An 11,305-nucleotide genomic window follows, 5' to 3' on the forward strand; every position below is an offset into this window, starting at 1 on the left:
AGAAGATGATGAAACAAAAAAAGGGTGTATGATGCATGTCAGGTGAATTCTTCAAGAGAGAACCAGGCCAAATACAATAAGTTGAGAGGGGAAGTGAAGATGAAAATAAGATTGGCAAAGAGAGAATATGAGAGTAGATGGCGGTTAACATAAAAGGGAATCCAAAAATCTTCTACCGGCAGGTAAACAGTAAACGGGTAGTAAGAGGAGGGGTGGAGCCTATTAGTGACAAAGAAGGTGTTATATGCTTAGAGGTGCAGGGCAAGGCTAGAATACTCAGTGAGTACTTTGTATTGGTGTTTACTAAGGAGGTGGATGCTGACAAAATATCGGTAGTAGTGGAAAAGGTAGAAGCAATGGAAGGGGTGAAAATTGATAGACAGGATGTACTAGAAAGGCTGGCTATGCTTAGAATGGATAAGTTGCCTGGTCCAGATGGCTTGCATTCCAGATTGCTAAGGGAATTGGTGGAGGAGATAGCGGAAGGGCTTGCCATAATTTTTCAATCTTCCCTAGATGCGGGGGAGGTGCCTGAGGATTGGAAAGTGGCAAATGTAACACCATTGTTCAAGAAAGGGTGCAAGGACAATCCTAGTAACCACAGGCCAGTCAGTTTAACATCAGTGGTCGGTAAAGTTTCCGAAACAATAATCAAGGAAAAAAATTAAAGGGCACTGGAGAGGTTTAAGCTAATTAAGGAGAGCCAACACGGATTTGTAAAAGCAGATCAGGTTTGAGTAATCTAATTTAATTTTTTGATGAAGTAACAGGGAGGATCGATGAAGGGAATGCAATGGATGTTGTCTACATGGATTTTAGGAAGGCGTTTGATAACGTACCACATAGAAGGCTGGTTAACAAAATTGAGGCTCATGGAATAGCTGGGTCAGTGGCAGCTAGGATAAGGATTTGGCTTAAGGACAGAAAACAGCGAGTTGTGCTAAATAGCTGTTTTTCAGACTGGAGGATGGTAGACAGTGGTGTTCCCCAAGTGTCAGTGCTGGGGCCACTGCTTTTTTTGATATATATTAATGACCTGGATATTAGAATACAAAGTAGAATTTCTAAATTTGCTGATGACACCAAACTTGGGGGTGTGGCAAACAGTGAGGATGATACCATTCGACTGCAACAGGACATAGAAAGGCTAGCAGAATGGACATACAAGTGGCAGATGGAACTTAATACAGAGAAGTGTGAGGTGATGCATTTTGGCAGAAGGAACAGGGAGAGGCAATATACACTTAATGGCACAGTTTTAAAGTGCAGAGACAGCGGGACCTGGGAGTTAATGTGCATAGGTCCTTGAAGGTGGCAGGACAAATTGAGAGAGTGGTTAGCAAAACATATGGGATCTTGGATTTCATAAATAGAGGTATTGAGTACAAAAGTAGAGAAGTTATGCTGAATCTTTATAAAGCGCTGGTTAGGCCACAACTGGAGTATTGCGTCCAGTTCTGGTCACCACACTTTAGGAAAGATGTGAAGGCCCTTGAGAGGGTGCAGAGGAGATTTATCAGAATGGTTCCGGGGATGGGGGATCTTAGCTACAAGGACAGGTTGGAAAAGCTGGATTTGTTTTCATTAGAGCAAAGGAGGTTGAGGGGTGATTTGATAGAGGTGTACAAGATTATGACGAGTTTGTATAGGCTAGACGGGGAAAGGCTGTTCCCACTAGTTGATAGTGCAAGGACTAGGGGACACAGATTTAAGGTTTTGGGCAAGAGATACAGGGGGGTCGTGAGGAAAAACTTTTTTATGCAGCGAGTGGTGAGGACCTGGAACTCGCTGCCGACGGATGTGGTGGAAGCGGACACACACAATGTTTTCAAGGGGAGACTGGATAGGCACTTGAGGGAAATAAACTTGCAGGGCTACGGGGATAGAGCGCGGGATTGGGACTGACTGGATTGCTCTACAGAGAGCCCGGACGGACTCGATGGGCCGAATGGCCTCCTTCTGTGCCGTTATGACTCTATGGGGGAGAAATTCGGTGGGCTGCGCCACCAGTTAGCGCCTAAAGAGGGCACTCAGTGGCTTTAGCGCCACTGGCCACGCCTCCCGCGATATTTAGCTGGGGCGCTAATGGCGGCGTTAGCCTGTTGCGCTGCGCCGCCACCGATGACGTCATCGGTGTGTGCAGCACCCCGCTACCGCCCCGATCGCGATATTTGGCAGCGACCGCCTCTGTAGCGCCACTCGTTAATCGCGCCTGGTTCACGGGGCCTACCTGTGGCGGCAGTGGCGCAAATTAAGGGGGAGGTGCGGGGCGGCCGTTGTTTTCGGTGGCCGCCTGCTAGCACCTCCGTCCCCGGCCTCCTGTTCTCCCCACGTGGCATTGCCGGCTGCTTTCCAATAGCCCGGCACTTCTCCTCGGTGCCGGGCTCTTTTGCCGGCACTCGCGATGGCTCATCGTGCTGGTGCAGGCTCCTCCCCCTTAAGAATGGGAGGAAGGCCTGCAGTGCCGCAGCGCGCCGTGCTGCAGCGTGTGGTGCTGCGGCATGTTGCGCTGCGATATTCAGTTTCAGCGCCCTAAGAGGGACGCGGAGCGCCTCGAGCCTCGCCCCGTGTCCCTCTTGGGGCGCTCAAGCTGAATTTCCGGCGATCACTGCTGCTCCAATCGCAGCGCAAAATCTGGCGCCCAGGCGAGCTTGGCGCCCCGTTTGCGGCTCCACCCAATTCCTCCCCCTATGACTTGTTCAAGTGACTGTTAATTTTGTCCCGGATTATCACTTCTAAAAGCTTCCCCACTACCGAGGTTAAACTGACTGGCCTGTAGTTACTGGGTTTACCTTTACACCCTTTTTTGAACAAGGGTGTAACATTTGCAATTCTCCAGTCCTCTGGCACCACCCCCGCATCCAAGGAGGATTGGAAGATTTTTGCCAGTACCTCCAATTTCCACCTTTACTTCCCTTAGCATCCAAGGATGCATCCCATCTGCTCCTGGTGATTTATCTACTTTAATTACAGCCAGCCTTTCTAATACCTCCTCTTTATCAATTTTTATCCCATCCAGTATCTCAACTACCTCCTCTTTCACTATGACTTCCTTGGTAAAGACACATGCAAAGTACTCATTTAGTACCTCAGCCATGCCCTCTGCCTCCGTGCGTAGGTCTCCATTTTGGTCCCTAATTGGCCCCAACCCTCCTCTTACTACCCGTTTACTATTTATATGCCTATAGAAGACATTAGGATTCCCTTTTATGTTAGCTGCCAATCTATTCTCATACTCTCTCTTTGCCCCTCTTATTTCCTTTTTCAATTCTCCACTGAACTTTCTAGATTCAGCCTGGTTCTTACTTGTATTCTCAACCTGACATCTGTCATACGCCCCCTTTTTTTGCTTCATCTTACTCTGTTATCTGTTACAAGGAACAAAGGACCTAATCACAAGGAACACAGGACCTAATAAAGAGACTCATGTGCAACTAACAACTGTGTAAATTAAATGTGGCAACGGCTAAAATATAGAATTGAATGCCTTTCCACATGGTGATTATGACCATTAGCAATAATATTATGAGAGAGTCTCATGAATACAGAGCTGAGTGGTTAGATACAGCACAGGAAACCAATAGAAAGAGAATGGAAGCATAATTACTTATCATCAAAACAACAACAACAACAATTTGTATTTATATAACATAATGTAGTAAAACATCTCAAGGTGCTTCACAGGGGAGTTATAAAACAAAATTTGACAGAGCCACATAAGGAGATATTACAGCAGATGACCAAAAGCTTGGTCAAAGAGGTAGATTTTAAAGAGCACCTTAAAGGAGGAAAGAGAGACAGAGAGACGATGAGGTTTAGGGAAGGAATTCCAGAGCTTAGTGCCTAGGCAGCTGAAGGCACAGCCACCAGTGGTGGAGAGATTAAAATCGAGTCTGCTCAAGAGGCAGAATTGGAGAAGCGCTGATATCTTGGTGGGGCTGGAGGAGGTTACAGAGATCGGTAGGGGCGAGGCCATGGGGGGATTTGAAAGCAAAGATGAGAATGGGAAAAGATAGCTAATTGCATTAACTAGGGAATGCTACAATTCTGAACTATAAATACTCTTCTGATTCTACATTGATAGCAGAGGACTATTAGCTGGGGAATTCTGCAACTGCTAGATTGTTGAATCCTAATTAAAAGCACAGATAAACTAATCAAGGAAATGTAACAAAGGAATAATTTATTTCTGACAGATTTACCACTACAACTAATTACTGTTCTTTTTACTGCAACATGTCGTAAATCTGAGTGTATTTGAGATCAACAAATTATCAGACTTTGAATGAAATGCTGAGAGCACAAATATTTTTGACTGTTCAACTATTATTGTAATATATGGAATCCTCAGCACTGGAGAGATGGGAACAAATTTCTATCAGCTGTACCAGATTTGGAGACAGTGGGCAATAAGCAAGGATTTCAACGTGCTTTCTCTTTTTCAGAACTAGAAATAGTTATTTATTCCACAATATTTAGTTATTTAGCATTCTAACAACTATGGACACACATCAATATGTGCAGTATATTATTAGATTTCCTTGAACAAAACCCCAAGAAAGCAAGAAAAGAACACATTAAAAATCACAAGTTCAAAGTCAAATCTTCTCTCATCCTTGGTGCTGGTGTAATAAAGATTTAAATCATAATTAAAATTTCATCGTGATTGGTTTTCAACAGAAAATTAATACAAAGGGCACAGAATGTACTCTGGCTGGAGGACTTCAATGTCCATCACCAAGAGTGGCTCGGTAGCACCACTACTGACCAAGCTGGCCAAGTCCTGAATGACATAGCTGCCAGACTGGGCCTGCGGCAGGTGGCGAGAGAACCAACACGAGGTGAAAAACCTACTTGACATTGTCCTCACCAATCTACCCGTCGTAGATGCATCTGTCCATGACAGTATTGGTAGGAGTGACCACCGCACAGTCCTTGTGGAGACGGAGTCCCGTCTTCACACCGAAGACATCCTCCATCGTATTGTGTGCACTATCACAGTGCTAAATGGGATAGATTCAGAACAGATGTAGCAGCTCAAAACTGGGCATCCATGAGGCGCTGTGGGCCATCAGCAGCAGCAGAATTGTATTCCATCACAATCTGTAACCTCATGGCTCGGCATATCCCTCATGTTACCATTACCATCATGCCAGGAGGCCAACCCTGATTCAATAAGGAGTGTAGAAGTGCCGAGTGAATGATCCATATCAGCCTACTCCTGAGGTCTCCACCATCACAGAAGCCAGTCTTCAGCCAATTTGATTCACTCCACGTGATATCAAGAAACGGCTGAGCGCACTGGATACAGCAATGGCAATGGGCCCCGACAACTTCCCGGCTATCGTGCTAAAGACCTGCGTGCGCATCTAGCCAAGCTGTTCCAGTACAACTACAACACTGGCATCTATCCAACAATGTGGAAAACTGCCCAGGTATGTGCTGTCCACAAAAAGCAGGACAAATCCAACCCGGCCAATTACTGTCCCATCAGTCTACTCTCAATCATCAGCAAAATGATAGAAGGTGTCATCGACACTGCTATCAAGCGGCACTTACTCACCAATAACCTGCTCACTGATGCCCAGTTTGGGTTCTGCCAAAACCACTCGGCTCCCAACCTCATTACAGCCTTGGTCCAAACGTGGACAAAGGAGCTGAATTCCAGAGGTGAGGTGAGAGTGACTACCCTTGACATCAAGGCAGCATTTGACCGAGTGCGGAGCCTATGATAATAATAATAACTTCCGGGAAGTTATGTCATCACTTCCTGTGAACTGTGAACTATGAACTATGAACTGTGTACATACCTCACTTCCTGTCATATGTCACTTCCTGTTAGACTGGTATAAATACTGGTCTGTTCAGTATTGTAAGAGGCTTCTACCAGAGGCATGGTAAAGACCTCTCTTGTATATAGTGTGTTTATAAGTTACTTAAAGCTTACTTTAAAGTTACTTGATGGTAAGACTCCTTTTTCTTACATCAGAGCCCTCGTAAAACTGAAGTCAATGGGAATCAGGGGAAAAACTCTCCACTGGCTGGAGTCATACCAAGCACAAAGGAAGATGGTTGTGGTGGTTGAAGGTCAATCATCACAGCCCCAGGACATCGCTGCAGGAGTTCCTCAGGGCAGTGTTCTAGGCCCAACCATCTTCAGCTGCTTCATCAATGACTTTCCCTTGAACATAAGGTCAGAAATGGGGATGTTTGCTGATGACTGCACAGTGTTCAGCGCCATTCACAATTCCTCAGATAATGAAGCAGTTCATGCCCGCTGCAACAAGACCTGGATGACGTTCAGGCTTAGGCTGATAAGTGGCAGGCAACATTCGCGCCACAGAAGTACCAGGCAATGACTGTCTCCAACAAGCAGGAGTTTAACCACCTCCCCTTGACATTCAACGGCATTACCATCACCGAATCCCCCACCATCAACATCCTAGGGGTCACCATTGACCAGAAACTTAACTGGACCGGCTACATAAATACTGTGGCAACAAGAGCAGGTCAGAGGCTGGGTATTCTGCGGCTAGTATCTCACCTCCTGACTCCCCAAAGCCTTTCCACCATCTACAAGGCACAAGTAAGGAGTGTGATGGAATACTCCACTTGCCCGGATGAGTGCAGCTGCAACAACACTCATGAAGCTCAACACCATCCAGGACAAAGCAGCCAGCTTGATTGGCACCCCATCCACCACCTTAAACATTCACTCCTTCCACTACCGGCGTACCATGGCAGCAGTGTGTACCATCTACAAGATGCACTGCAGCAGCTCGCCAAGGATTCTTCGGCAGCACCTCCCAAACCCACGACCTCTTCCACCAAAAGGACAAGGGCAGCAGGCGCATGGGAACACCACCACCTCCAAGTTCCCCTCCAAGTCACACGCCATTTTGACTTAGAAGTATATCACCAGTCCTTCATCGTCACTGGGTCAAAATCCTGGAACTCCCTACCTAACATCACTGTGGGAGTACCTTCACCACAAGGATTGCAGCGGTTCAAGAAGACAGCTCACCACCACCTTCTCAAGGACAATTTGGGATGGGCAATAAATGCTGGCCTTGCCAGCGACACCCACATCCCATAAACACATTTTTAAAAAAATCAAGAAATAGCTGTGCGCACTGGATACAGCAAAGGCTATGGGCCCTGACAACATCCTGGCTGTCATGCTGAAGACTTGTGCTCCAGAACTAGCCATGCCTCTAGCCAAGCTGTTCCAGTACAGCTACAACACTGGCATCTACCCGACAAAGTGGAAAATTGCCCAGGTATGTCCTGTCCGCAAAAAGCAGGACAAATCCAATCCGGCCAAGTACCGCCCCATCAGTCTACTCTCAATCATCAGCAAAGTGATGGAAGGTGTCATTGACAGTGCTATCAAGCAGCACTTACTCACCAATAACCTGCTCACCAATGCTCAGTTTTGATTCTGCCAGGACCATTCGGCTCCAGACCTCATTACAGCCTTGGTCCAAACATTACAAAAGAGCTAAATTCCAGAGGTGAGGTGAGAGTGTCTGCCCTTGACATCAAGACAGCATTTGACCAAATGTGGCATCAAGGAGCCCTAGTAAAATTGAAGTCAATTGGAATCAGGGGGAAAACTCTGCTGGCTGGATTCATATGAGGCCTCGGGTGATTGTCTGTGTGGATTTTGCGCATTCTCCCCGTTTTTGCGTGGGTTTCCTCCGGGTGCTCCGGTTTCCTCCCACAGTCCAAAGATGTGCGGGTTAGGTTGATTGGCCATGATAAAAATTGGCCCTTAGTGTTAGGGGGGATTAAATACGTGGGGTTACGGGGATAGGGCTTGGGTGGGATGGCTGTCGGTGTAGGGACCGGGTGCTAGGGTTTGGATGATCAGCCATGATCTCGTTGAATGGCGGAGCAGGCTCGAAGGACCGAATGGCCGACTCCTGCTCCTATCTTCTATGTTTCTATATTTCTATACTTAGCACAAAGGAAGATGGTTGTGGTGGTTGGAGGTCAATCATCTCAGCCCAGGACATTGTTGCAGGAGTTGCTTAGGGCAGTGTGCTAGGCCCAACCATCTTCACCTGCTTCATCAATGACCTTTCTTCCATCATAAGGTCAGAAGAGGGGATGTTCGCTGATGATTGCACAGTGTTCAGTTCCATTCGCAACTTCTCAGATAATGAAGCAGTCTGTGCCCGCATGCAATAAGACCTAGATGAGATTCAGGCTTGTGCTGATTAGTGGCAAGTAACATTCACGCCACACAAGTGCCAAGCAATGAAAATCTCCAGCAAGAGAGAGCCTAACCACCGCCCCTTGACATTCAACGGCATTAACGTCGTCGAATCCCCCACCATCAACATTCTGGAGGACACCATTGACCAGAAACTTAACTGAATCAGCCACATATATACTGTGGCTACAAGAGCAGGTCAGAGGCTGGGTATTCTGTGGCGAGTGTCTCACCTCCTGACTCCCCAAAGCCTTTCCACCATCTACCAACCACAAGTCAGGAGTGTGATGGAATACTCTCCACTTGCCTGGATGGGTGCAGCTTCAACAACACACAAGAAGCTCGACACCATCCAGGACAAAGCCGTCCCCTTGATTGACACCCTATCCACCACCTTAAATATTCACTCCCTCCACCACCGGCGCACTGTGGCTGCAGTGTGCACCATGTAGAACATGCACTGCAGCAACTCAACAAGGCTTCTTTGACAGCATCTCCTAAACCCTAACACTGTGGGAGTACCTTCACCACACGGACTATAGTGGTTCCAGAAGGCGGCTCACCACCACCTTCTCAAGGGAAATTAGGGATGGGCAATAAATGCTGGCCTTACCAGTGACGCGCAGATCCTTTGAATGAATAATAAAAAAATAAATACTAATTTCTGAATAGTCTTAGAATAATATTTGATTGCAGTAACGTTGTTCCACAAATTTTGAATTTGCCAATTCTTTTCCAGAGTTGCTATCTTTTGATCAGTAATACTGATGTTTGTTTTTACAGATTTGTATTTTGGAGATCAGTATAATCTGAACTATGCTTGTGTTTTGGAAACTGATATTCCTTCCAGTCTTCAAAAATGATGGAAAAAAGATTTCTCCTCAGTAAAATGCCAGGGTCAATGAGTACTTGATGGTTAATAACACACATCTCTGTTAAATAAGCTACAGACAAGAATAGTTTCAAATGTGTATTTGTAATTTCCGTTTCCAAATCTAAAGTCTTTATTGTAAACAAGTGACTTTTACACTTAAACAATATGATATTTTGACAGCAAGGGCATGTTATTATTGGGAGATAAGAAACTGTACAAATAACAAAGTGTTTTTTTACATAAGTATTTATTTCAGCTTCAGCCTTAGGAGAGAAGCACTTTGTTGCCACTGGTAATAATTCAGATAATATTTAACCTTTTTTCGAGACAAATTCTCCAAAGTTTTAAACAAATATATTTTAAAATGTGTTCAGTTAAGTTTGTCCTGATGTGTCTGAAGAGAATGCTTCATTGAGTTTCATGTACTTCAAGTCTTCCTAGTACTGAAGTTTGTGAACTTTTGCGCTTTTTCACCACACAAGAGCCTGGCACTGTGTTTAAAATTTGATGTTTGGTGCAACATTGGCCCAGAAATTCGGGTCCCAATGCGTAAGTACGGACGGAGTACTCACGCGTGGACCCGATGGAAGTGCCGGAATCTTGCATGCACTACGCATGCGCGGGAAACCGGCACTTCCGATCTTCTGAACCAAGGGGTTCAGAGGTCGAACGCGTGCGCACGGGAGTCTGCGCATGCACGTTGAACTTCCTTTTTTTTAACAGGTTTTAACGTGCAGGTAAGTCTGTACATTTTAGAAATGTAAAAAGCAACCGTAAGGACTTCATTTTCAAAGGTAAGTGGTCAATTATTTAAAATTAAAACATTTTTTCCACAGGTTTTTTACTTTAAAATACTTTAAAGCAAGGTAAGTTTATTTTTAGCCCCGTTTTTTATAAAATTCTTTTTTTCAAAAATTTAAATTTTTGTTTAAAATAGTTATTTAATGTCATTTATAGTTTATTTACAAAGTGTGATTTTTTTTAACATTTATTTGAAGGTAAAGTACAGTTTTACAGCCTCAGCATTTATACGTTTTGACAGGTCTATCTGTCAAGACTTATGAATGGAGCATTCCCTGCTCCGATTGGCTGCCTGTTGCTCACGTGATCCCAGGGGACGCATCGCACTAACTACGCCCCTGGGACACGCCAGCATAGCGCGCTGGCCTCTGGGACAGGCCCCGGAGAGGAATTCCACGCAGGCCAAGAGGTCAACTGCCGGCGCGCTAGGTAAGTGTAGGTCGGGGGCTTGCACTCGCGGGAAGCCCCCGACCCGAATTTCTGGGCCATAATTTCAATAACTACACACAATTATGCTCCGATTAAATGGAAATCAGTACCAAGTATCTAAGTACTCTAAATAAAAATATACTTACTTTTCTTTCTTTCCACCTTTCTTCTGAAGACACAGGGGTCAATTTTCGTCCTTGTTGCAAGCTACAGAGGGGTGCAGATCAGCACAACAGAGGCATAAGAATCAGTTCCGTCTGATTTCTGGCCACCCTGCAGTTCACCTGATCCTCCAACGGACAGTGGCAACTCTCATCTGAAACAGGTAGGAGCTTTGTGAATAAATGTAAAGGGAATAAAGTGGCATGACTATTGGGGAGATAGGTCAACTGCTCGCTGAAGACCTGCAGCTCCCTTCCACCAGGAAAACAGTATTGTCTGTACCAATCAAAGTCACCATTGCCTTGAGCATTGTTTCTCCACTGTCCAGGGAGGGACGACACCGTCCCCCTCATTCACGCTCTGCTTCTCATGCTCATTTGGTATTTCACCCAGTGAAAACCCTTCTGAGTAGGTCTCTCTGGGCTGATGATGGAGAACATGAGATGCCATGATGGAGCTGGTAAGGATGTGGCAGCATGTGTGTATCTGGAAGTACCTGGGTTATCATTGGAGTGGCTGATAATTTCATGCAAGCACCCACTATGATGTGAAAGACAGAAGAACTTGCTTAGTTGTGGAGTGACATTTCCCCTTGGAGAAATTGCAGCTGAGGGTAATACTTTGAGAAAGCACTGCACTGCCTATGATGAGCCTTGCCTAACCTTTATCAATCTTCTCTTGCCACCTTGCCTCCAACCTCGCCATCACCCAAATCCCCCCTGTCTGTCTGCTTATTGCCTGCAGAGCATTCTCTTCATTCGGATGCACAGTTTTTGGTAATGGCGTTTCCACCCTCTGCCCCCACAGTTGTATTTCCCTGG

The 11,305-nt window shown here is 45.7% G+C and overlaps 1 long non-coding RNA gene across 2 annotated transcripts in view; it reads left to right on the plus strand.

Annotated features, from left to right (window-relative positions):
* Window positions 1-10,975, plus strand: part of LOC147109234 (uncharacterized) — a 105,912-nt gene extending 94,937 nt beyond the window's left edge. For both annotated transcript variants that reach the window (XR_015080418.1, XR_015080419.1), the window contains one exon: window positions 10,498-10,975. This is a non-coding gene — a long non-coding RNA (uncharacterized LOC147109234). The remainder of the gene's footprint in view (window positions 1-10,497) is intronic.
* Window positions 10,976-11,305: the final 330 nt, after the last annotated feature.

Source organism: Somniosus microcephalus, chromosome 12 (genome assembly GCF_052327205.1).
Source record: "Somniosus microcephalus isolate GS21.2 chromosome 12, FLI_Smic_1.0, whole genome shotgun sequence".
Classification (NCBI taxonomy): domain Eukaryota; kingdom Metazoa; phylum Chordata; class Chondrichthyes; order Squaliformes; family Somniosidae; genus Somniosus; species Somniosus microcephalus.